This window comes from Balaenoptera physalus (assembly GCF_965194825.1).
Source record: "Balaenoptera physalus genome assembly, contig: HAP1_SCAFFOLD_1081, whole genome shotgun sequence".
NCBI lineage: Eukaryota > Metazoa > Chordata > Mammalia > Artiodactyla > Balaenopteridae > Balaenoptera > Balaenoptera physalus.
The window spans coordinates 65,066-91,529 of NW_028125712.1; the positions used below are offsets into that span (position 1 = coordinate 65,066).

General features: G+C 35.2%; 1 long non-coding RNA gene across 2 annotated transcripts in view; it reads right to left on the reverse strand.

Annotated features, from left to right (window-relative positions):
* Positions 1 to 3,339: 3,339 nt before the first annotated feature.
* Positions 3,340 to 26,464, reverse strand: part of LOC309653750 — a 77,397-nt gene continuing 54,272 nt past the window's right edge. For both annotated transcript variants that reach the window (XR_014259432.1, XR_014259433.1), the window contains one exon: positions 3,340 to 4,076. This is a non-coding gene — a long non-coding RNA (uncharacterized lncRNA). The remainder of the gene's footprint in view (positions 4,077 to 26,464) is intronic.

A 26,464-nucleotide genomic window follows, 5' to 3' on the forward strand; every position in this document is an offset into this window, starting at 1 on the left:
GGGGTCAGGAATTCAACATAGGAATTTCAAGGGGGACATAGTTCATCCCATAACACACCTTAATTGTTCATAGTAAGATTTGACCACATTGAATACAGTTGTTTATCCAAAAAATGTTTCTTTCCAGCTTTTATTAATTAGTATCATTGTCCAACACTTGCCAACACAAGGACCTTGCTCCAGAAATGATCTTCTCTCAGATTCCCTAGATGTTTTTTTAAACAAGTTTTTTAACTTTTTAGCTCTTACTTTTACAGATCTGAGATATTTATATTTTTGTACATGCAGTACCTTCCTAAAAAGTGCAAGAACCTTATAAGAACATTATAAGCAGGCATTATACTTTAAATATTTATATAACCTCAGCATGAATGCAAGGTTAGTTAAATGAAAGGAACCAACATTTATTGAACAATATTCAGGTTGTCAGATTTGAATTATTTGCCTGCTTTGCACTTCAAATCACTTGCTAATAATAATCATTGGTCAAGGAAGTTAAGTGATGTTTTGATTGAAAATCAGCTTATTTGTTTTATGTCAAATATTAATATACTCACTGTAAATGTCCATTAAGTAAATTTATTCCATCTATTATAACATATGCCTTTAGGAATAATATTAATTGGTTTATTCTGCTTGATTATTCACTGTACCCATTTTTATCTGATGCCATCATGACCTTTTACAGAAAGGAAAGTATATATAAACAAATACATAATTTTAAAAATTTTTTGAAGGGAGTGACAGGATTAAGGAGGGGTGCAACATGTATTAAAGAAAAAGAACTAAAGTAAATGTGGAAGATATTTACTAGAACTGAGTTGTTGATGCAAACCTCTTTGTTATATAATTGTAAATATATTTGAATATTTTCTAATAAAAATATTTTTTCAATAATTTTTACCAGAAAACGCCAAAGGAAAGCTAATTGACTAAAAGTCAGTTGGTTTGAAGAAAGCAGAACTCTTAAATTCACAAATAGTAGCAATAAAAATGGCTAAGACTTTCGGGCCGTGTCATTTTTTAAATAAAAATAAATAAAATTTTGTAATAAAAAAAAATTTATGCTTCCTCTCTATATTCATGACTTAAAACTTAGTAGTTTTATAACAAACTGTTATTAATAAGTGAAATATATATTAGAATATAGATGCTAGTTAGTTCAGAAGCATGTAACAATCATCAATGAGTAAACAATAATCCTAATTAGGATTATTAGACATCATTAGGATTAGACATTGTTCCTAGAATTACACAGAAATATACATAATTCTCCTTTCTTACCTCAAGAATACAAAATGTGCTTTAAGTTTCATTCATTTTTGTTAAATTTCTACTCTGTGCAAGATTATCTGCTAAGCATTGTACTGTACTCTAGTTGGTTAACTTTCTAGAGAAAGAATAATCACACTTAAACAGTTTTTATCATTTAAAGTTTGCTTATTAAATAAGCAAATAATTCCTCAGCACCTTTTGGAATGAACAAAGTTGTAAACTCTGTTTCCTGTCTCTACAGAGTTAAGAAGTCCTTATGGGAAACTGAAAAGGAAGCAAGATATTACCTCAACACATACAAATTATTATAAGTATTCATATAAGCCACAGTGTTATACATTCCATATCAGTTCGTGATTTCATAGCAAGCTAATGAGAGACAAACAAACAAGTTAGAGAAAATATAATCTATAATCGGTTCTTAATATAAGGTTTCTCAGCATTGCCTAATTTCTCCATCCTCTCCATGCTGCCTTCTTTGCCTAGGTGCACAAAACCCTGATGTTTTTCATCACTTTCTATTTCCCAGTGAATGGCAACGGTCTAATTCAAAAAGTGAGCCCAAAGTTACTTTTATTAAAATAATTTTTCTTAGTACCTCTCTTATAGCCTGTTGATGATTTTGTTTACATTCCCTCAGAAACGTGTATGTTGTTTTCAGGAAACTATCTCACTGTATTTTCCACTTGAATTTTAGCTGTGTTTTATGTGTTCCTTATAAGATTATAAAACCTTTTCCCAACTACTTTCTCAACACTTCAGGGTTTCTTGAAGCCTGTTGCACTTCTGTGCATATAGAAGGTCATTAAGAAATGAATTAATGTGTTAATGAAAAGTTGCCAACAGTGAATTTCTCCACAGCTAATCCTACATTTCATTAATGTTCTACTAAATGAAAGAATTTCAATATAACACAGCCACCATTATGATTATTGCAAACCTCTTAAAATTATCATTCGCTGTTAAATATGTAATTTTATGGTGATATTAATAATGATATCTCATATGTCAAAATTTTTGATACTAATAACTTTGTGTTCTGTTGAGCCCCTCATGTTAAAGGCCTAATGACAAATTAACTGAAACGAACATGCTAGTCGTTAAAGTCACTCAGTGGCTATCAATCTGGATCTTAATATGTTTAATTACGTTAATGTTTAATTACATTAATGCCAGTCAATTAGTCAAGCAGCTTAGCTTCATCTGTTTCCTGGCTCTGCTGATTATAGAATTGTAAACGTTTATACATGAGGAAGTGAGAAGTCTGCCAACACTCATCAAAGGAAAACATGGAATTATCATTAGTTTCTAAGACAGAATTCCCATATACTTCGGGGAAATTGCAAACTTTGGTGTTAAGTCAATTAGCTAGTTGTTGTTTCTAAACTACATGTGAAAAGACGTTCCAAGGTGAATATTCTGTAATACACTGTCAGCCAACATTTAAGATGGGTTTCATTAGCTACGTAACTCTAGTGTAAGGGATTGAATTTGTTTTGATTGAAAAAGCTGCCAAATGAGAATTGTTGGATCTTATTCAGCAGAATGGAACATATCAGTAGCAGACAAAAATGGGTGTCTAGGTGGAATTTAAATTGTATGTGTCTAATGGAAAGACAAATGGAAATGAAATCTTGGGCAACAGCACGTAGTGGACAGATAACCAACCGACGTGGTAAGCATGCTTCCTTGGCACGAGTCTAATAAACTACTTGAACATTCATTCTCAGTAGCACATAGGAAGAAGTGGTCATGACTTTCATTTTCTTTTCTTTTTTTTTTAAATTTGTCACTCTCACTCTCTTTCCCCTTCATCCCCTATCAAACATTGCCGCTGTTAAGATTTAGATTCTGGTTCATACCGAATACTGTTGCACATTTGACTAATTCATTCATTCCCCTTTTCAAACAGGTATCTATTCAGTTTACCATTGTGTCATATTAATATTCAGTCAAAAAGTATATATTGGACACATACATATGCCACACGATATGTTAGACTCAGAGCTTACCTACCTTTCCACTGCTGTCTCTTTCATCTTTTATGTTGGTATTTTCTTAGTGTGTTTTTTTTTTTTTTGTAATTTTTCACTCCCCACAATTAATATTATTGCTTCACTGGCATGTAGTCATCTTTAAGAAGATTGTTTAGGAGGAGGTATCCATGAAGTATGAGCTAGTGCAGGAGGACAATGTACAGTTAATCCCAAATTGCCAGTGAGAAACTTTACAGTACAGGATAGCCAAAGAATTTTAGTGAAGAGACACCAGAAAACACAATTTAAATAACCAAAATATTTTATTCTTTTCACTTGTCACTTTCAAGTTGCTTAATGTTTATTAATTCCCTGCTTTATTGAGCAGTGTATCATCTTACCATCTCAGCATCAATCCAATGATGTTATGTGGTGGGGCCTAAGAGGTAGTACAATAAACTTGTGTTAATTATACACAGACACACACAAAGAGCTTGTGCTCATGCAGTCAGCTCACAGATATGTCATTTGCTACCAAAATCACCCTAGTCAATTATCATCAAAACAAAGGCCTAAAGTCCTGCTCTCTAAACGTCTTCTTACTGAAGACGGGGTGAGATTTTGACATTAAAAAAAAAATCATGATGACTGTGCTTGATATTGGTATGATAACAATGAAAGGATATAAACTAGCAACCTGATCCAGGACGCTAGTACTTTCTCTGTGCTGAGTCATTGTAACAAAGGTTCTGTTACTCACTTGTCATATGATTCCAGGTGTACCACTCCCTCTGTCAGACTCAGTTTGCTAATGTTTAAGTCAGCCTGTCAAGAAATATTTATGGAAAGAAATACCTTGGTCAAACATTCTGGAAATGGAAAGGATGAGATATATAGGACAGTAGCTAGAAAATACAGTGGGGTAAGGGAAGAAATTTGTTTTAACATTGGAGAGGTTTGGACATGTATAAAGGAGAACAATTTTAACTGCAAAGTGAATATAATAGCCATTCTACCTACCTTATGGTATTGAAAGACGTTTTACATTAACGTTTGTGAAAGTGCATCCTGAAGGGTGAAGCAGTGTAATAAATGCTATGTAAATTTAATCATTATCATCATCATGAATGCCTCCTATATATAATTGTATACTGAATGGCTAGATGTAAAGTATTCTTTAATTAGAAACTGGATAGATTTTTAAAAATTTCTTTCTTTGCTGCAGAAATTTTTTTTAGAAGATTAAAATGGTCAGGCCAATTTGCTGTACAATTTTTAGAAGAGATATATAACATCCAAATTAACTCTCCAAATTCTTCTAAATATCTTAAAGGAAAAAAACAAAGAGGACATTGGTATGCTGAGCTAATGGATGTTTGTAATGATACCTCTATGAGCATTAGGACAGAAAAGTTATAAGGAAGCATTTTATATATCTGTATATACATTCCTAGTATTTTTGAGACCTTTATTTGATCAATGTGGACATTTCTGCCTACTCATAAGATTTGAAACATGCATTTACATTGTAATATTAAAACAGTTACTTGAATATCTGTGCTTATGATGCATTGTTTATCATTCCTACAATTGATTTAATGCAAAACTTTGGCCACTGGTCAAAACTCCAAGCTACAATTTTCCTCATGGGAACATATAAATGGGTTTAGGAGAGAATTTACCATGGTGAGTCTTAGAAGAGCATTTCTACAGAAAGTGGAACTCCCTTGCATCATAATTATGAAACTAACTGTTCCTCTTAAGATTTTATTTATTTTTTTGTCCCTTCCATTTTATTAGCCTTTACAGAGAGAAGACTTATTTCTGAGCTTACTTCTTAATGGCAACATGTATATTCTTTGCTGTCTATGATATTCATTTATTTACTAACTCTATCAAACATTTGAGAAAATCTACATGGAATTATTGTGCCCAGTTCAAGAAAGAAAATAAAGAATCCAATAAAGTTTCAACAGCTCTGGGATTTTTTAGAAGGAGAAATCATTTGTGACTGAAGAGCAGATGTAGAAAAAATCTAGACTGAGACTCCTTAGAGGAGAAACATCCACGTTAGGTCACTTTTTAAGCTTTTAGAACACCTTAGTTTGCAAGTTATATGAGGATGGAAGGAGAAAATACAAAGATGAATAGAAATACACCATGGGTTTTACTTTCAAATAACTTACAGTCATATGGAATATGTCACGTTAATACATGATTATAACATCAATTATCCATTTTTTAACATGCAAAATTAAAAAACGGTCAAATTCAGTCATGAATATAGATACAAAAATATTTTTAAAATGTAAACAAATGTAAGGCAACAACAAATTGCATGAAAATTATAAGCGTGAAAATTATTTTAAGAAATTTAATATAAATCATCAAAAAATTAGAGATTAAAATAGGCTGACAAAATAATTGATAATTCTTTAATATATAAAAATTCTTAACCATCAAAAGATAATTAGTATCCAATAATCAAAATAAAATAAACTCATCAACAAACAAAATAAAAAGTTTAAAACAAAACACCTTATAGAAATGAGCACATTTAATAGTGAAATGGTAAATGCATGCTCATTAAATCACAAATGAGACAAGAAGTCCACAATCATCAGTTCTATTCAATGTTGTATGAGAAATCCTGAGTGGATAGACTGCACGTATGAAGCTTGAGTGTGAGAAACTTAAAAAAAAAAACTTATTTGCAAGTGGTGTGATTATATTAAATTTAACAAGAAATTTTAGCAAACTTGGCAATTATGAATATAATTTTATTCACCACTCAGAGGGCTGATACCATTTTAAAGTACATCAAATGTAAATGTGAAAAAAAAAATGTAAATGTGCGTGTGCCTCCTATAGTTTCGACAGTGGACTATATTGTCAACACTTTTTTCCAGTGTTGTAGGTAAAAAAAAAGAAAAAAAAAAAAAAAAAGCCTTATCTGGTAGCTTTTATTAACATTGCCTTTATTATGAGAAAAGCTAACTCTCTTCTATGTAAGGACAGTTTGCGTTTATTTCCTCGTAACTATCTGGCCATACATTTGTCCCGTTATGGATTGTTAGTATTGTCTCTACTTTTGGAAGCTTTATCTAATTCATGTTGATCCTTTGCTGTAACTTAATATAAAATGAAAGTATTCTTTTCCTTTTTGTCATTTATTACAACTTGATTATGGTATTTTCCTTGCATACTCCCTATAATACAACTACATAGTCTAATCTTTTCTTCTGGATTGTGAGTCATAGCTGGAATTCACCATAGTCTGCCCCACCTCCCCTTTAAATTTAGATTGGATTCATTTAGAATTTATACTGACGTAAGGATATATTCGCCATATCTTTGTTCATGTGGCTATCCAATTATCCCATTACAAGTTATTAAATAATTTTAGTGCTACTAATTTGAGATACCATTTTTAAATCTCATATTTAATTTCGCCATGCACTTGTGTATACTTTTAGATTTTCTATTTTGTTTTATTGGATTATCTGTCTATTCTAACGACATACTACACGGTTTTAACATCTTCAATTACTAGCCATCACCTTTACATGCCTTTTTTCCCCCTCAAGTTTCTTAGCTATTCTTGCTTGTCTAACCTTCTAGAGGAGAGGAAGTTTTTAGTCAACTTTGTATAGCTCCAATAAATAAATCCTGGTGGTGCTTTTATTAAAATTGCATTCAGTTTATAAATTAACTTAGGGAGAAATGCCACTGTTATAATTTTGAGTCTTCCTATCTGAGAACATGGTATAACCCAGCAGTTGTTGAAGACAAAACTTTTGTGCAGCAGGTAGAATTAGATAAGTAAATATTATGGGAATTAGAATTTCCATCACTGTGAAGAAGAGATTCAAACAATTAGAATCACTTAGTGGGAATGTGTGACTTTTTTTTTTTTACATCTTTATTAGAGTATAATTACTTTACAATGTTGTGCTAGTTTCTGCTCTACAACAAAGTGAATCAGATATATGTATACATATATCCCCATACCCCTTCCCTCTTGAGCCTCCCTCCCACCCTCCCTATCCCACCCCTCTAGGTCATCATAAAGCATCGAGCTGATCTCCCTGTGCTCTGCTGCTGCTTCCCAGTAGTTACCTATTTTACCTTTGGTAGTGTATACTTGGCAATGCTACTCTTTCACTTCGTCCCACCTTCCCCTTCCCCCTGTGTCCTCAAGTCTGTTCTCTATGTCTGTGTCTTTATTCTTACCCTGCTGCTAGGTTCATCAGTACCATTTTTTTAAGATTCCATTTATATGAGTTAGCATACAGTATTTGTTTTCCTCTTTCTGACTTACTTGACTCTGTATGATAGACTCTAGGTCCATCCACCTCACTACAAATAACTCAATATTGTTCCTTTTTATAGCTGAGTAATATTCCATCGTATATATGTGCCACACGTTCTTTATCCATTCATCTGTCGATGAACACCTAGGTTGCTTCCATGTCCTGGCTATTGTAAATAGTGTTACAATGAACATTGTGGTACATGACTATTTTTGAATTATGGTTTTCTCAGGGTATATGCCCAGTAGTGGGATTGCTGGATCATATGGTAGTTCTATTTTTAGTTTTTTAAGGAACCTCCATACTGTTCTCCATAGTGGCTGTATCAATTTACATTCCCACCAACAGTGCAAGAGGGTTCCCTTTTCTCCACACCATCTCCAGCATTTACTGTTAGTAGATTTTTTTCATGATGGCCATTCTGACCGGTGTGAGGTAATACCTCATTGTGGTTTTGATTTGCATTTCTCTAATGATTAGTGATGTTGAGCATGTGTTTGTTGGCAATCTGTATATCTGCTTTGGAGAAGTGTCTATTTAGGTCTTCCGCCCATGTTTTGATTGGGTTGTTTGTTTTTTTATATTGAGCTACATGAGCTGCTTGTATATTTTGGAGATTAATCCTTCATCAGTTGCTTTGTTTGCAAATATTTTCTCCCATTCTGAGGGTTGTCTTTTCGTCTTGTTTATGGTTTCTGTTGCTGCGCAAAAGCTTTTAAGTTTCATTAGGTCCCATTTGTTTATTTTTGTTTTTATTTCCATTTCTCTAGGAGGGGTCAAAAAGGATCTTGCTGTGATTTATGTCATAGAGTGTTCTGCCTTTGTTTTCCTCTAAGAGTTTGAGAGTGTCTGGCCTTACATTTAGGTCTTTAATCCATTTTGAGTTTATTTTTGTGTATGGTGTTAGGAAGTGTTCTAATTTCATTCTTTTACATGTAGCTGTCCAGTTTTCCCAGCATCACTTATTGAAGAGGTTGTCTTTTCTCCATTGTATATCCTTGACTCCTTTGTCAAAGATAAGGTGACCATATGTATGTGGGTTTATCTCTGGGCTTTCTATCCTGTTCCACTGATCTGTTTCTGTTTTTGTGCCAGTACCATACTGTCTTGATTACTGTAGCTTTGTAGTGTAGCCTGAAGTCAGGGATCCTGATTCCTCCAGCTCCATTTTTCTATCTCAAGATTGCTTTGGCTATTTGGGGTCTTTTATGTTTCCATACAACTTGTGAAATTCTTTGCTCTAGTTCTGTGAAAAATGCCGTTGGTAGTTTGATAGGAATTGCATTGCATCTGTAGATTGCTTTGGGTAGTATAGTCATTTTCACAATGTTGATTCCTTCAATCAAAGAATGTGGTATATCTCTCCATCTGATTGTATCATCTTTAATTTCTTTCATTAGTGTCTTATAGCTTTCTGCGTACAGGTCTTTTGCCTACTTAGGTAGGTTTATTCCAAGGTATATTATTCTTGTTGCAATGGTAAATGGGAGTGTTTCTTAAATTTCACTTTCAGATTTTTCATCATTAGTGTATAGGAATGCAAGAGATTTCTGTGCATTAACTTTGTATCCTGCTACTTTACCAAATTCATTGATTAGCTCTAGTAGTTTTCTGGTGGCATCTTTAGGATTCTCTATGTATAGTATCATGTCATCTTCAAACAGTGACAGTTTTACTTCTTCATCTCCGATTTGGATTCTTTTATTTCTTTTTCTTCTCTGATTGCTGTGGCTAAAACTTCCAAAACTATGTTGAATAATAGTAGTGAGAGTGGGCACCCTTGTCTTATTCCTGATCTTAGAGGAAATACTTTCAGTTTTTCACCATTGAGAACGATGTTGGCTGTAGGTTTGTCATATATGGCCTTTATTAGGTTGAGGTAGGTTCCCCCTATGCCTACTTTCTGGAGAGTTTTGATCATAAATGGGTTTGGAATTTTGTTGAAAGCTTTTCCTGCATCTATTGAGACTATCATATGGTTTTTATCTTTCAGTTTGTTAATATGGTGTATCACGTTGATTGATTTGCATATATTGAAGAATCCTTGCATTCCTGGGGTAAACCCCACTTGATCATGGTGTATGATCCTTTAAATGTGCTGTTGGATTCTGTTTGCTAGTATTGTGTTGAGGATTTTTGCATCTATGTTCATCAGTGATATTGGCCTGTAATTTTTTTTGTGACATCTTTGTCTGGTTTTGGAATCAGGGTGATGGTAGCCTCATAGAATGAGTTTGGGAGTGTTCCTCCCTCTGCTATATTTTGGAAGAGTTTGAGAAGGATAGGTGTTAGCTCTTCTCTAAATGTTTGCTAGAATTCACCTGTGAAGCCATCTGGTCCTCGACTTCTGTTTGTTGGAAGTTTTTTAATTACAGTTTCAATTTTGGTGCTTGTTCTAAGTCTGTTCATGTTTTCTATTTCTTCCTGGTTCAGTCCTGGGAGGTTGTACTTTTCTAGGAATTTGTCCTTTTCTTCCAGGTTGTCCATTTTATTGGCATGTAGTTGCTCTTAGCTTTTGCTTGTCTGTAAAGGTTTTAATTTCCCCATCAAGTATGAATGAGATCCTTGCTGGGTAGAGTAATCTTGGTTGTAGGTTTTTCCCTTTCATCACTTTAAATATATCCTCCCACTCCCTTCTGGTCTGCAGAGTTTCTGCTGAAAGTTCAGCTGTTAAGCTTATGGGGATTCCCCTGTATGTTATTTGTTGCTTTTCCCTTGCTGCTTTTAATCTTTTTTCTTTCTATTTAAATTTTGTTAATTTGATTAATATGTGTCTTGGCGTGTTTCTCCTTGGGTTTAGCCTGTATGGGACTCTCTGTGCTTCCTGGGCTTGACTGACTATTTCCTTTCCCATGCTGGGAAAGTTTTTTTTTTTTTGTTGTTGTTTTTTTTTTGGGAAAGTTTTTGACTATAATCTCTTCAAATATTTTCTCAGACCCTTTCTTTTTTTCTTCTTCTTCCGGGACGCCTATAATTCAAATGTTGGTGCACTTAATGTTGCTGCAGAGGTCTCTGAGACTGTCCTCAATTCTTTTCATTCTTTTTTCTTTATTCTACTCTGTGGCTGTTATTTCCACCATTCTGTCTTCCAGCTCACTTATCTGTTTTTCTGCCTCAGTTATTCTGCTATGAATCCTTCTAGATTATTTTTAATTTCAGTTATCGTGTTGTTCATTACTGTTTGTTTGCTCTTTAGTTCTTCAAGGTCCTGTTAAACGTTTCTTGTATTTTCTCCATTCTATTTCTGAGATTTTGGACATCTTTACTATCATTACTCTGAATTCTTCTTCAGGTAGTTTGCTGGTTTCCTCTTCATTTATTTGGTCTGGTGGGTTTTTTATCTTGCTCCTTTGTGTGCAAGATATTTCTCTGTCTTCTCATTTTGTCTAATTTACAGTATTTGAGGTCTCCTTTCCCTAGACTGCAGGGTCTTAGTTCTTCTTGCTTCTGATCTCTGCCTCCAGTGGTGAGGTTGGTCCAGTGGCTTGTGTAGGCTTCCTGATGGGAGGGACTGGTGCCTGCATTCTGTTGGGTAGAGCTGAGTCTTTTCCCTCTGATGAGCAGAGCAGTGCCAGGTGGTGTGTTTTGGGGTGTCTGTGATCTTAGTATGACTTTAGGTAGTCTGTGTGCTGATGGGTGGTTTTGTGTTCCTGTCTTGCTTGTTCTGCTTTTCTTAACAGTGCCTAACTTCCTTTAAAAACCTAGTGGGAAACCACGGACTTGGTGCCCATATGAACCGCTACCTCTTATTTATTAGGGCAGCAGAAAAGAGCCAGCCAGAGCTTCTGCCTCCAACCCTTAGATAAGGCAGGAAATCGCTTCACCTCAGCCGACATTTTTTACATAGTTATATTTCTGTTATTCAGGCAGAGATTGTATAATGTGATAACTGAGATGATACTTATGAAAATTCATATACTGTGTTTTAGTTCATAAAAAAAATTTCTTTAGGATTATCTTTTTGAATTGTCAAAGTAATATGATCTTACTAACAAAGGATCTGGAGCTTCTAGAAACTAACAGTTTCCCCTAGGATCACAATAGATGAGTTTTATATAAAACTAGCTTTTTTATACAGCCATCCCTCAGTATCCATGGGGGATTGGTTCCAGGACCCCCATGGACACCAAAATCCTATGCTCAAGTCCCTTGGATAAAATGGCTTAGTATTTTCATACCACCTATGTGCATCCTCCCATATAGTCTAAATCATCTCCAAGTTACTTATTTTTTCAATTTATTTTATTGAAGTATAGTTGATTTACAATGTTGTGTTAATTTCTGCTGCACAGCAAAGTGATTCAGTTATGTATATACATACATTCTTTTAATGCTATGTAAAGAATTACAGTTTTGCTTTTTGAAACGTTCTGAATTTTTTTTGTTGTTTTAATTTGTGATCAGTGGTTGGTTGAATCTGTGGATGTGGGAACCTGAGACCATGGAGGGCCAGCTGTACCTACAAACCTCACTTCCTTCCCAGAGGATCATGCCAATCAATTCATTTTGAATTTTGAAGTCCCTCTTACCTAAAATATTATTTCCCAAAGTGGTATCATAGATCATTATTTCCTTGTGTGATTAATGTGCCCTTCCATTAAAATAAAGTCAACTGTAGTGAAATATATTTGAGACATGCTGGATTAAACCAGTTTTATTACCACAGGACTTCCCCAAAGATATATTATACTAATATAATTTAATAGCAAAACTTCCCCAGATAAAGTAAATATAATCGTATTCCTAAAACTTTATAAGGTTTAGATACCAAATTTAGAGAAAGACCCCATGTATCAAGCTAATTAGCATGTGTTGAATTTCTGAGCCTTGGATTCTAAAGTGGTAGAGTGTTTCGGAACAGTTTTATTATCTTCACAGAGATGGAGATATATGTAAGTGGAGTACATAACCACTTTTGCAGAGGAGTTTTACAAAATTTTGTGATACCCTCTATTTCTCTCCAACCTCCCCACTATTCACTAAACCTAAGGATGCTCATCATAGCGGCATTATTTCATTTAATGCTTTATTCTTTGGTAAATCAAAAGCATTTAAACATTAAGACACATGGCAAGAGGAAGTTTCCTAGTACAGTAAGTCCCCTACATACGAATGAGTTCCATTCCAAGAGTGATTTCATAAGTCCAATTTGTTTGTAAGTCCAACGCAGTTAGCCTAGGTACCCAGCTAACACAATTGGCTATATAGTACTGTGCTGTAATAGGTTTATAACACTTTTCACACAAATAATACATTAAAAAAAATAAAACATTTTAAATCTTATAGTATAGTACCTTGAAAAGTACAGTAGTACAGTACAATAGCTGGTATACAGGGGCTGGCATTGAGCAAACAGGCAAGAAGAGTTACTGACTGGAGGAGGGAGAGGAGGTGGGAGATGGTAGAGCTGAATGATCATCAGGAAGAGGAGATGGAGGGCAAGCTGCAATTTCACTCACGCCTGACATTGATGGCACAGCTTCTGATTCCTTGCTGGATTCAATTCTATCTACCCTCTTGAAAAAACGATCCAGTGATGTCTGTACTGTACTCTATACAGAACTATACAGTAAAGTACACAAAAGCACAACCACTTGTAGAGGATGCACGCGCGTGACAATGTACGCCAGACACGTGAACTGACTTACATGATTGGACATGTGAATGCACGTTAGCTTCTTTGAAAGTTCACAACTTGAAGGTTTGTACATAGGGAACTTACTGTAAATAATGAGGCTGTATACTATTGTCAAATGTGAGTAACAAAAATACCGACATGTCTAGGTATTGTCTAAAGAGAGAAATAAAATGTTTAGGTTTACTAATTATTTAAAATTATATAGTTGAGGAGAGTTACATAAACGAGTATGCTCAAATGCCTTTATAAAGAAATAACATTAATGTACTAGGTGAGTAATATGTTTTTCCTTTCCAAAGAATGTTATATCTTTCTCAGTTAGAGACTGAAAGTACAGTAATAAAAACATGTCCTTTAAAAATAAAGATAAACCTAAGATATAGAATTATCTTTGCCTTTCTGCCAACACCAGTTATCTTGTTAAGCCTCTTTTTTTTGCTATTTTCTTTTACTTTGGTGATATCTAAGCTCCCCACAATTTAAATTTTTTCCTCTTTGCAGATCTGCATCTCCAAATCCAGATATTTTCTCATGAAAATCTTTATCTAAAAATACATCTCCATTCCAAAGTATTTTTAATAAATTTCAGATCCTCATATTAAATTGCTTTTTGTAAATCTCCTTTAAGAGACTTAACATAACATTAATCCCTGCCAAAAAGATAGAGCTTCTGTATGCCAATTACACTTTTAGCACTGAGAATGTACACATTGTTCCTGATATTTTGATTGTCTGTTGTTGTGTAATCAACACCACAAGATGTAGAGGCTTAACTCAGCAAAGGTATGCTTGTTTATGAGTTTCCTATCTGGTTGTAGCTGTTTAGATAGCTCATCTCTGTTCTATGCATTGTCATCTATCTCAACATTGGTTGGAGGAGCCATTCTCCAGATTTCTCTTTTACTTGGCTGGCAAAACTCTTGCTGTCTCAGCTAAAGCTGTTGTCATGGTTCACATTTTTCCCTATAAGAGACACTTCACAAAGCGGTCTGGGCTTCCTTACGGCAAGACAGAGGGACTACCAAAGGGAGGAATCAAAAGATAGCAATCTGTTCAGAGCTGGGTCTGTCTTCATACTGTATCACTTCAGTCCTATTCTATTAGTTTAAGCAGTCTCAGGCCCAGCCAGATTCCAGGCAATGGGAAAACAAAAAACAAATAAACAAAAATCCAAAACAAAACTTAACTTTTGGTGGCAGAAGTAACAAAAATTTTGTGATATCTTTAATCCATCATTCCTGGTATGTGGAAGAGGTAGGGATCTGGCCAATAATTACAAGAAGATTCAAGTAAATAATTATAAATAATGATAAACAGATCCTCACAAGTTTGCAGGTTTCTGTAAATAAGGAACATTGGTATCTTTGTAAATATTAACTAGGGGGACCCTAACAGTTTTAGAGATATGGGAAGGCATCTCTGAGTAAATATTTTTTAAAGTAGGAAATGGAAATTTGTATTGCATTAGTTATTGATCGCTGTGTAAGAATATTACCACAAACTTAGCAGCTTACAGCAATATACATTTAGTAGCTCACGGCTTTCATAGGTCCAGAGTTTGAGCATGGCTTTCCTAGGTCCTTTTTTTTAGGGTCTCACAAGGTAACCATCCAGTTGTTGGTCAGGATTGGGTTCTCATCTGGTAGATTTGCATCCCCACTCATGGGCTGTTGGCAGGATTCAGTTTCTTGTGGTTGTAGGACTGAGGGCTCCAGTTCCTTGTTGTCTGTCAGTTACAAGTTTGTCTTCAGCTTCTACAGGCCACCTGCAGTTCTTAGCCAGGCAGGGTTCCACAGCATAGCTATTTGCATTCTTAGACCAGGAAGGGAAGTGGGCCCTAAGCTCTTATGTAACTTAACCACATAATTATGGACACATGATCACATGTATCCCACCACCTTTTTTGTATCCTGTAGCTTAAAGTCAAGTCAGAGTTCTCACACACACTCAGCATGAGAGTTCCCACAAGGGAATGAATACCACGTACAGGGATCATGAGGGTCACTTTAAGAGTATGTCCACAGCAAGTAGGATTTAGGTGAGAATCCCAGTGCCTCAATAAGCTCTTTAATTTGGTGACCCTATTTGTGCCAAACTAAATTAAAATCATATTTTCTGGACTCCTTTATCACCTTTTCACTCTCCTTGTCTAGTCAGTTGCGATGTCCTGATGATTATTTCTCTAAATCATAGGTTGCAATTCAAAGGCCAACAGGGGACATATGTCAGGCAGGGGACATACGTGAGTGCAGTGGCCTACATGTTAGGTCTCCAGGAACAGTGGGGACATGCCAATGGAAGAGTGTATTCCCAGTGTGGAGAGAGAGTACAGTCTATCTGCAGATTCACTGACTGCCTCCTTTCAAAAGTTGGGGCTTGGTGTACCAGATAACCTGTTGTTTTTAAAGAGAAGCTGAACTTGTTTAGTTTCATGGGAAATTTTGAAATGTTACGGCAACACTGTACAGAAAATGCATCTCTAAGTCACATCTACATTACAGTCCACCAGTTTTTGACCTCAAATCAAAAATATCTCTCAGACTTACTCCTTTGTATATCTTTATATGGTACCTTAGTAAAATATATATATGAAAGAAAATTATTAATTTTAAATAACTTGTGAATATAACATATAAGATGGCGGGCACTACACCAAACGGATGAAAATGTGTTAGTAGTTTTGTGTGTGAAAATCTGAAATTATGAAATATTTGTAATTCAGTATACCATTATACTATCTTAGAAAAATAATGCCACAAAACGAATGAGGTTACTTTCTCACCTTTACTGAAATATGTATCATCTTAGTCTGATGTATAGAAAATGTTAAATTGGACAATATAGTGATCTCTAACTCTCTCATGAATATTCTTCATATAAATCTCTCTAGTATTTCTTCAGTCTGTCCTAAAGGGCACTTTCAAAAACAAGTCTAATCATGTCACTTTTCTGTTTAGAATCTTCATATTATATTCTCTACTTTATGTTTCTCTTTATTCTACTATTCTTTACCTACGTGTACCTTTTCCTTAGGCAGTCTGATAGTCCTCTCATATTCTGGATTTATATTTTTACTGGTATCTTTGCTTAAAATCCCCTTTCCTGTCCATTTTTCCTAAGTCTCTGTCTTTCAAATTTAATGTACCTGTTCATCTTTTCCATTAAAGTTTCTTGCTTTCCCTAAAATCATTTTGATCTCTACTTCTGGTAGAGCTTCCTTTCACTGTAAAGTATTAGTCTCATAATAGTTACATCAATCTTTCTTGTATTATGTTGTGTATTATATGATATAGTTTCTATATTTCCAGATCATAAGCTGCTTGTGAGAGAAAAAAATTGATTTCAATGTAGTATTTTGCAAAACTCTTATTCTAGATACTCAAAATATTTGTATAATTTCATTTATTTATCACAGAGTTTTTTGTTAACTGTGTTATTCAATATTATTTTATACACACACATATGACTTTATGAAATGTGACTTAAACATTATAATATCTATATGAGTTTCATATGACAGGTCTTTAGCTGTCAAAAAAAACCACAGAAATGAACAAGAAATAAAAAGCTGAAATTATTTTGTGGAAATTCCAGGAAATAAATTGAATCTGGTTTTTGCTTCTTGTTATCTGAGTGAACCAGTATATTGACTAAGCACATCTCCTGTATATAAAATGAAATAATCATATTACACATCCAGTAGTATTGCTGTAAGGATTTAAAGTTTATTACATAGTTGGAGCTCAATAAATGTTAGCCTTTATTATTTTGAAGGTCAATGAATAATGGAGTAAACTTTGAAATAAACAAGTAAGAGCCTCAATCACTTAGTTTTGGGCTTGGTTTTCACTTATATATAATTTCAAAGTTCTAAAAATTTCATTGTGCCATTGGTGGGGAATATGTGCAAAAAACGATATGAAGAGAAGGTTATTACATGTTTAGAATCCTGAAGTTCCTTGGAGTTCCTTGTGGCTTGTCTATGAGATTACAGATATTATTAAACTGTATTTTCTCATAACACAAATTTGAATTAATATGAAAGTAATAGTTGAGAAAGCTGATAAAAACCTCTCTCTTTGCAGCACTATATTAACTTTAGTTCTCTAATTGGCTTTCTTCATGTGTGTGTGAACTCCTTTTTCTTCAAGATCAGGCTAGCATTGACCTTTCTCTCATAAAAGGAGAATTTATTCTCATTAAGTTTAATTGTATAGTTAATGTTTTCTTTGAGGTGCCTATTAAGCTCCTCTCTGACATTTCTAAGATCACTTAAGGTTCTGAGCTTGTCAAGGAAAAATGTCAACCCATCAAAATGCCCAATTCCAGTTTATAGATGTACTAGACCCGACTGATTCTCCTGTTTCTTTTAGGTAGTTGTGAAACCTGTTTCACAGATCTGCTTTGGTCATTTCCCAAGATTGTTCCAAGGACCTCCTCACCTTATCATATCCCTTGTCTGTCCTCAGGTCAAACTCAGGACCATATGTATCATTGAAATTCAAACACATCACCATTATTTGTTTTTTAAGCCAGTACTTGAATGAATACATTTACGAAGCAGGTTCATCTACACTTTAAAAAAAAAAAAGATGTCCATAGGAGGCAAACATTTCTACCAATCCCCCAGCTGGTTATTCCTTGCCCACTTCATTAATCTGCCCATTGTCACTAACTGCTTGAAGAATCATGGACAACGATTGCAGCTCTGTCATCCTTGACAGCACAGGGTTTCTTTAGGCGTTAACTAATGGACAAATAAGTCAAACTTTGAGGTGGTTTTGAGTTGCTGCTAATATACCTTGACCTCTACCAGTGTGTTATACTTTCCCTTACTCGTGTGTTTACAGTTTGAGTGTGTCATGCACATTCACCTAAAGCATCCGTCTTCTGGATTTAGAAAACAGTCCACGGACAATGAAACTAGTCATCCTTGGAATAGTGCTAAGAAGGATGACGTGAAATATAGAAAGCAAAACGTCATTGTTTAAACATTCTGTTTTTGCCAGATGAGCGGTCTACTCTAAAACTACATTTAGTAATATCTGGGATAGCCCGACAGGTTCATTTCTGAACGACAGTGTCAAAGAGGCTTTTCCTTTTGGGAATATACCTTCTGTTTTCTTTTTTCCGATAAGTTTGTATGACTTTCTAACGGCAAACTATTATTTGTTATTTAACATTATGATTTAATCCAGTCTTTTTGTTGTTTAAAATAATAAGACATGGTATCTGTGTATTTAGAGATGCATTTTTAAAAGAAGTTCAACTTCATAATGGACTAACAAGAAATATTCAACTTGTGTTTGTACTCCTTTGTAAATAGGCACAAGTGCTTCTAGCCTCTTATTTAATCTCTAAGGAGTTATATATATGTATATAAATTGTTAAATTTGTAGGTTTTGGTAACACTTCAGGATAAGTTATAGAAATAACTGATTGTTTAGTGATATAGGTCAAAAGCTTCAGAGCGCTGTTTGTACAGTATCACAGTTTTCCATTGATCTATCAGGCAGTATAAATACATGTGAATATTTGCTTTCAACAGTCTCTCGATTATTTACATTTAAGAATTATACTTGTCTGTAATGCTGGAGAGTATTTTGAGATATTTAATTCTATATTTAAGATATAAAGAAACATATTAGAGGAATGACTCAAGGTCACTTAGCTAGGTATTGGCAGAGTTGACATTTCAGTTTCCTCTATAATGTCATACTCACATTTGAGAAAGAATGACTAAAATTGCCCAAAGCCTTTAGAATTTCTGTGTCCTTGCGGTTGAGTTATTACTCCAGGGCCAATTTGAGTTTAGTGATATTAGATTTGGACTGCAGAATCATTCTTCTTAAGTTCAAACAAAAAGATTAAAAATATAAACTATATCTTAGCCTAGATCTAACTGATTAAATATCAAATATTCCTTTGTAATGTCAGCATTAATATTTAAATTGTACTCAGTGAAACTCCATAATGATAATTTGGGTTTATGTTTTAGGCACTTGTCTTATGAATGCCACTGGAATTTTGTGTCCACACTTCATCTGTAACCTCACCCATGCCCATATTTTGACACTGCACAGCAGTATGCTTTCCCAACTCATGGCAGTTGTTGCTGTGTAGTCAATTTTCCTAACTGTGCTAAAATATTTACCTAATGATGCTTTAAATCCATTTACATTGTGCCTTCTGAAGGGGCAGCACATGTTCAAAACATATGTAAACCTCTCCGTTCCTTTGATAATGAATCACAAGTTTCCTCTACAGACCAGCTGCAGGCCATTATATTTTTTCCCAGGTGTTCAAGGTAATTTAGAGGTGAGATGAGTTGCCCAATTCCCCAGGTGCCCCTAGCCCATTCACTCCAATAATTACTGTTTGAGCCCAGCAGTGTGGGTATATTGACATTTAGAATTTGTTTCCTTGAAATGCAGCATTTGTTAGGAGAACGAGCAAGTAGAAGAGCTGGGCCGTTGTTAGCCAACCATTTGCACGTGAGCATCAAAAATCTATTTCTATTTTCTGAAAACTCATACCATAATCTACTTAATGGAGGCTACCACATTTCTAAGATTCCAAAGCAGTTCAATAAGAATAATGATACATGAACTGTATTTTTAAAAAGTTATTTAAATGTATTTTAAAAATATCGTCTGAAATTTAATTGTTTAAGAGTGACTATAACACTGTATAAAATATTTATAGGCATTTTCTAGCCTTTGATATTAAGATGTTTATATTCTGCATAACAAAGTCACAGGAATTATTTTTTAAATTTTTTATAAAAATGTACGATGACACATGGGCATAAGGCAGGTATAAGTCTCAAAACATACATATCAATTTATATCTATAAGTGTGTGTGACAACTTGAAAATCTACATATCCTCACAGGAGTGACAGTTGAAATAATTTATGATATTATTTTTGGTGAGCACAAGGGGAATAGGCATGCTCATATATTATTCGAATTAGGCATGGCTCGTATTAAGTATAAATTTATATATTCTGAGATGGCAATTTGTTAATGTACAGAAAATTTAAATTATTCATTTGCTACACGCGTAAGATACCTCATGCATTCATTTACCAAACTGTCTTCGCATTTGGTGGCTATTGACATCTAGAAGCCCACTATAAAACCTGTTGATCAGGCAAAGCTAATTTCTTAGATTTACTCTGTAAGGAAGAATGTCAGACACTGTGACAGAGTCTGAGTACTGCTTCAAATGAGGCATTAAAGCAGTAAAGTTTTTTTTTTTTAAATTATTTAATTTATTTTTGGCTGCGTTGGGTCTTTGTTGCTGCTCAGGGGCTTTCTCTAGCTGCGGTGAGCGGGGGCTACTCTTCTTTTCAGTGCGCGGGCTTCTCATTGCTGTGGCTTCTCTTGTTGCGGAGCACCGGCTCTAGGCACATGGGCTTCAGTTGTTGTGGCTCACGGGCTCAGTTGCTCCGCGGCATGTGGGATCTTCCCGGCCCAGGCCTCGAACCCGTGTCCCCTGCATTGGCAGGCGGATTCTTAACCACTGCGCCACCAGGGAAGTCCCGGCAGTATAGTTTTATAGTTTTAGCGTCTGCAGAATTCGAAGGTGAATCCTTTAAGTCAGGGGGCAGGTTGGGATTGGGTAGATGTTACAATGTAATAACTGTATTAGCGGGAACTATGAGATGAGGTCCCTAAAGCAAGTCCTGATGAGCAAACGGTTAGTTTTTATAAATATATTGTTTACTTTGTTCATAAACTTACCTTTGAGGAGCTGCTATTTCTTGAAGCAAGCAGAATAAGGGGATTATGAGGAGTTTGAAATGCACTTCTAAACCAGGAACCTAGAATATGCAATTAAACCCAGAAACTCATGCTCAGTACAAAAGCCCGCAGAACCAGACATTTCAAAACATGTGTAAGTCCCACTAAGCTATAGACATTTTATACATAACAATGAGAAACAGAGAATTTAATTTAAAACTATGTTCAGTGACCATTGTTTTTATCATTTTACTTCGAAAGTGTCCAGGTATCCAAATTATTTATTTATTTATTTATTTTTTTCCAGATTTTATGTTTTTGGTTTTGTTTTAAACTTTTAAATTTATTATTTATTTACTATTTTTATTTTTGGCTGTGTTGGGTCTTCGTTTCTGTGCGAGGGCTTTCTCCAGTTGCGGCGAGTGGGGGCCACTCTTCATCGCGGTGCGCGGGCCTCTCACTATCGCGGCCTCTCTTGTTGCGGAGCACAGGCTCCAGACGCTCAGGCTCAGTAGTTGTGGCTCACGGGCCCTGTTGCTCCGCGGCATGTGGGATCTTCCCAGACCAGGGCTCGAACCCGTGTCCCCTGCACTGGCAGGCAGATTCTCAACCACTGCGCCACCAGGGAAGCCCCAAATTATTTATTAATTAACTTGATTTAATATTGGTCCAAAGTCTTAATTGACTAAAGATCTAAATATTCAATTTCAGTATAGCATTTATAATATTCACAGTATTAAACATTTCAAAAAGTTATCCATTATTTTAAATTTAGTCAGTTAAACCTAATTTGATGTTTTTGTAATAATCTCTGGAAATAATGTTAACACCATAGAACTGGAATAGTTTAAAAATATAAATTACGAGAAGTTAAACCGAAGTCTTCTATTAACTAACTAAAATATTGTGATAACATTACATTAGCATGGTGATAAAATTAGTGGAATCTCATAGAGTTAATTTAAAGCTAATATCACCCTAATCTTTCCAGAGTCATCTACTTATCAAAGATAAAACATGAAAAGTTTTAAAATAAATAAACATTTCTATTCATATATCAGAAATTATGATCAGGTAATCTCGAAATTTTCCCAGGAGTAGGGAAAATTAGAATGGGATGAATGACAATAGATGTGAGATGGATTTCAGACAGACAGGAAATTATCACTATAATTTAATTATCTTTCCTATATAAGGAGGAGCTTAGACGCAGAAAAACACATTTCAACATGCATATACGCGAGAGGGAGAGAGTCGTGATAGCTGGTACAAAACATAATTTATTCTCTTGACAATTCCATCAAGTCATATGAGTATAAAGCTAGTGTTCTTTAATCCACAAAATATGGAAATAAGATTTTCCCATGTTTAAAAGAATGATCTCTCAGATAATATAGAGTATTTCCTCATGAGGGTTTTTTCTTTCATTTTTAAAGCATTATTTCTTAAAACATCCACCTTCATGGGGTGGTGGTTAATAAAAAACAATATGGGTTTTTCTCCTTTTGTACTCTTATTCTAAATTTTCTCAGTACTAGTTGATTCCCCATGAAGAAAAATGAGAGAAAGTGAAAGCTCTCACGTTGGCTTGCTTATAAGGGTCAAAATATCCTGAGCCCTCTCTTACTTATTCCCTCTTGGCTCTCTCCACCTCAGCCTCATGAGCTTTATGCCATGAATTCAGTGAGCACCTGTTTTTGTTTTGGCTTTTCCTTTTGACGTTTGCTTTTCCTTCAAATTTCTGAATGGCTTACTCTCTTCCTTAAGTCTTTGCTCAGTCAGCACCTTCTCTGTGAAGCTACCCAGAACAGTCTCTCATCCCCACCCATCCATCACCACCTGCAATTAGTCCCTTTGTGCCTTTTCTCCTCTATTTCACTCTGGGGAACCTGTCATTTCTAACCTGCCATAAAATTTACTTATTTGTTATGTTCATTGTCTTTATCTGCTCTCCCAGCCCCCAAACACAAGAATGAAAGCTACCTGAAGTCAATGATCTCAATTGTATTCCCTGTAAAACAGGGTCTTCTGCATAGCAGGTGCTAATTAACCTTTCTTAAGTTAGTGAATGGAAGAGCACACTTAATTTTCCCCATAGCACACAAGTACAAAGGGTGAGGAGGTGCTTATAATTCATCCCCTGTTACTGTCAACTTTTGCTCTGAAATAATAATTCCCACAATTTTTCCTTATTTGTATATTTGAGAACATTTACTATTTATAACAATTTTCATCAATCATTTATTTTAAATAATTAAATATTCTGGATTCTAGAGTTCTTTACTTTTTGGTTAGCAGAATTTAGTCCACTAGTTTTTCTCCTAAAAAAATTACCGTATTTTATCTACTTAATTTTTCATGTGTTAGAAAGACAGTATGGTCAGATATAAAATATTGAAGTCATGCCCTTTATAAGAAAACATTGTGGGGAGTTCCCTGGTGGTCTAGTGGTTAGGATTCGGCACTTCACTGCCATGGCCCAGATTCAGTCCCTGGTCGGGGAACTGAAATCCCACAAGCCACACAGTGCGGCCAAAAAACAAACAAACAAACAAAACCAGTTGTGGTTATGTCAATTATACCTCAATAAAAAATAAATAAATAAAAAGAAAAGAACGTGACTATTGCAGCACTGTCTCTTAGCTTAGCTCTCTTTGTTTTTCATTGTAAAAACCTGAAGACAAACTGTTTCTCCTTTTCTTTTTTTGATGGCTGATCTTATTTATTTGTTACATGTATAATATCTCATTTTTCACTGGACTCCATTTCTCCTATTTTTTTTTCTTTTACTAATTTGCTTTTCTTTCCCAGAAGCTATGCATTCCTTCTTTAAGATAGCTAATATCATAAGGAAAATTCTTGGTGTTAATCTTTCTACGTTAATTTGTCTTTGTATAAGGTGTGCTCTTACAGTCTTCAGATTCATATCTATTTTAGAATAATTATCTTTCATTTTTTTCACTTCATGTTTTTCTGTCTCATTTTTTTCTCTCATCTCATAATTATTATTTATGCACATTTGGATCTTCTTTTGACATATTTCTCATTTTCTCTAATACTAAATTTACTTCTTTGTCCTTTCCAATTTATATATTTATATTTTGCAACTTATTCAATTTCTACTCCATGCTCACTAAATTTTCGGGTGCATTGCTAATTATACTGGACTATTGTTTCTTTTTTTTTTTTTTTTATAAAGTTTCCCCCCATTTTTTTTTTTTTAATTTTATTTATTTATTTATGGCTGTGTTTGGTCTTCGTTTCTGTGCGAGGGCTTTCTCCAGTTGCGGCAAGTGGGGGCCACTCTTCATCATGGTGCGTGGGCCTCTCATTATCGTGGCCTCTCTTGTTGCAGAGCGCAGACTCCAGACGCGCAGGCTCAGTAATTGTGGCTCACGGGCCCAGTTGCTCCGCGGCATGTGGGATCTTCCCAGACCAGGGCTCGAACCCGTGTCCCCTGCATTGGCAGGCAGATTCTCAACCACTGCGCCACCAGGGAAGCCCTGGACTATTGTTTCTAATATGCCTTATTTTTATTGTATTTTCCCATTATTTTATTTTCTAAGTTCTGCAAGCTCAATTTTTAAATTGCATCTGTCTCATAATCTTTCTTTTAGACACTTCAGTATATTTTTTCTGCAATCTCCTTCATTAAATGGAAATGATATCAATCGTGATTTGTGCCCACTCTGATGCACTATTAGTGTAAATATTTTCTTTGTTTCCTGGATAATTTTTTCTGCGTTATTACTTCTTCCTGTTTCTGTGGGTAGGTGTTATGAGCAGAAGGTCCTCGCAGTTAAACATTGTACAATCAGAGAGAAATGGGGAAAGTGAGCAATTAGTCATCATCCTCAGCTGGATTGAATAGTGTGACTTCATCAGTATTATCATTTTATTTTTGTGGCAGACGTTAGGATAATCCTGACCCAGGTATTCCTTTAAGCATTCTTTATTGTTTTCACTCCTTCCTCCTACTCCTCTGGACCATCAACATTTGTTGCCTCAGAAAATGTTTGAAACAGTCAAAAGGAGTTTAAAATTTACCCAATATAACTGAATATCAAATAATCTCCTGAGTATATGAGAGAAGAGGAGGAGAGTGGGAGAGAACCCTGATCTGAAGATTTACCCAAAAGAGATTTCCAAACTGGAACAGACTGAGTTACTAGAGTTTTTGAATGGCCAGATAGGCACACGATGGAGAAAACATGGTGAATCTGATGGTCAAGTTATGTTAAGTTATAGAGAAGTGAAGATCACAGTTGTGTATTCATGAAGCTTTTGACCTGTAATGTTTACACCTTTGCCCTGTTTTCACATTTTCTCTTATCTGCACTCAGCAGTTGGGTGGCACCTAACAGAAACTAAATGACATGTGGAAATGCATCCTCCTTCCCTGCCCCTCACTGCATCCCTGTGGGCTCCTTTGGGCAGGATTCAGGGCTACGGATTCATTAACATAGCCAGTCATCCTGCTTCCCCTTCTGCTTCTTGCGTTGGTCATTCCTTGGTGATGATTTGGTTTTCTATAGGAACATTCTCCTTCTCCAGACCCACCCAGCCTCCTGGACTTCATTGCTCTAACCAAAGAGGTCATGGAAAGGCCGTCTAGAATTTAAACTGTAGTTTAAATGAGGGGAGATCTAAGAGCTTAGGATCCCTCCCCAGGTTTGACAAAGACTAGATGATATTTGACTGGCATGCTTCAATGGTGTGGTTTGGTATTACAACCAGTTTCCTTTTTCATTGAAATTGATCTCTAGTTTTCAATGTGATTATATTTTCTCAGACAATTTTAAGAAAAACGAATAAGGGGAAAAATGTATACTGCCATCTTGAAACTGAATTCTTGTAAAATTATATAAGGTCTCCTTCCCAATTCTTTCATCTTACCTCTTACGACCACCCTTTATAACTTTAAATTTGAGTAACACTGAGTATTCTCTGTGATAATGGCCGCTTCTGCCACCGCTCTGATTCCTCTTCCACTTCCACCCTCTTCCATCGTACTTCTAATAGCTGTCCTCAGTTTGCAGTATTTCACATTTTGTGTCATGATAGTGTTTTGTTTGTTTTCATTTGATGATCTATTTCATTCACTTCAAGTTGGAAATGATTTAGAATTATTTATCTAGCTCTGAGGAAGCTATTGTATTTGGGAAAAATAATAGTATCTATAACTAGTCTCCAGTCAGGTGTAATATGAGAGACTGAAAATGCACACAGATAATGGCTGGACCAGATATGACAGTAGAACTCTGACCTACAGTGTCTGCAGCACCAGCCAACAAGCCAACCCACAATCTTTGCAGCAGTTCACCCAGAAGAGTCAGAACCTGATCAGTGACTGCCAGATTCCCACTTTTTACCCTTGCTTATAACTCAGGACCAACCAGAGAGGGTCAAATCTGCTTCAAGACCAATCATGTAAGATACCTCACTTCTATTTACCCTGCCTCCAGCTTCTCCCTCCCAACCCCTTCCATTCAGAGCATATCAAAGCCTTTTCCTG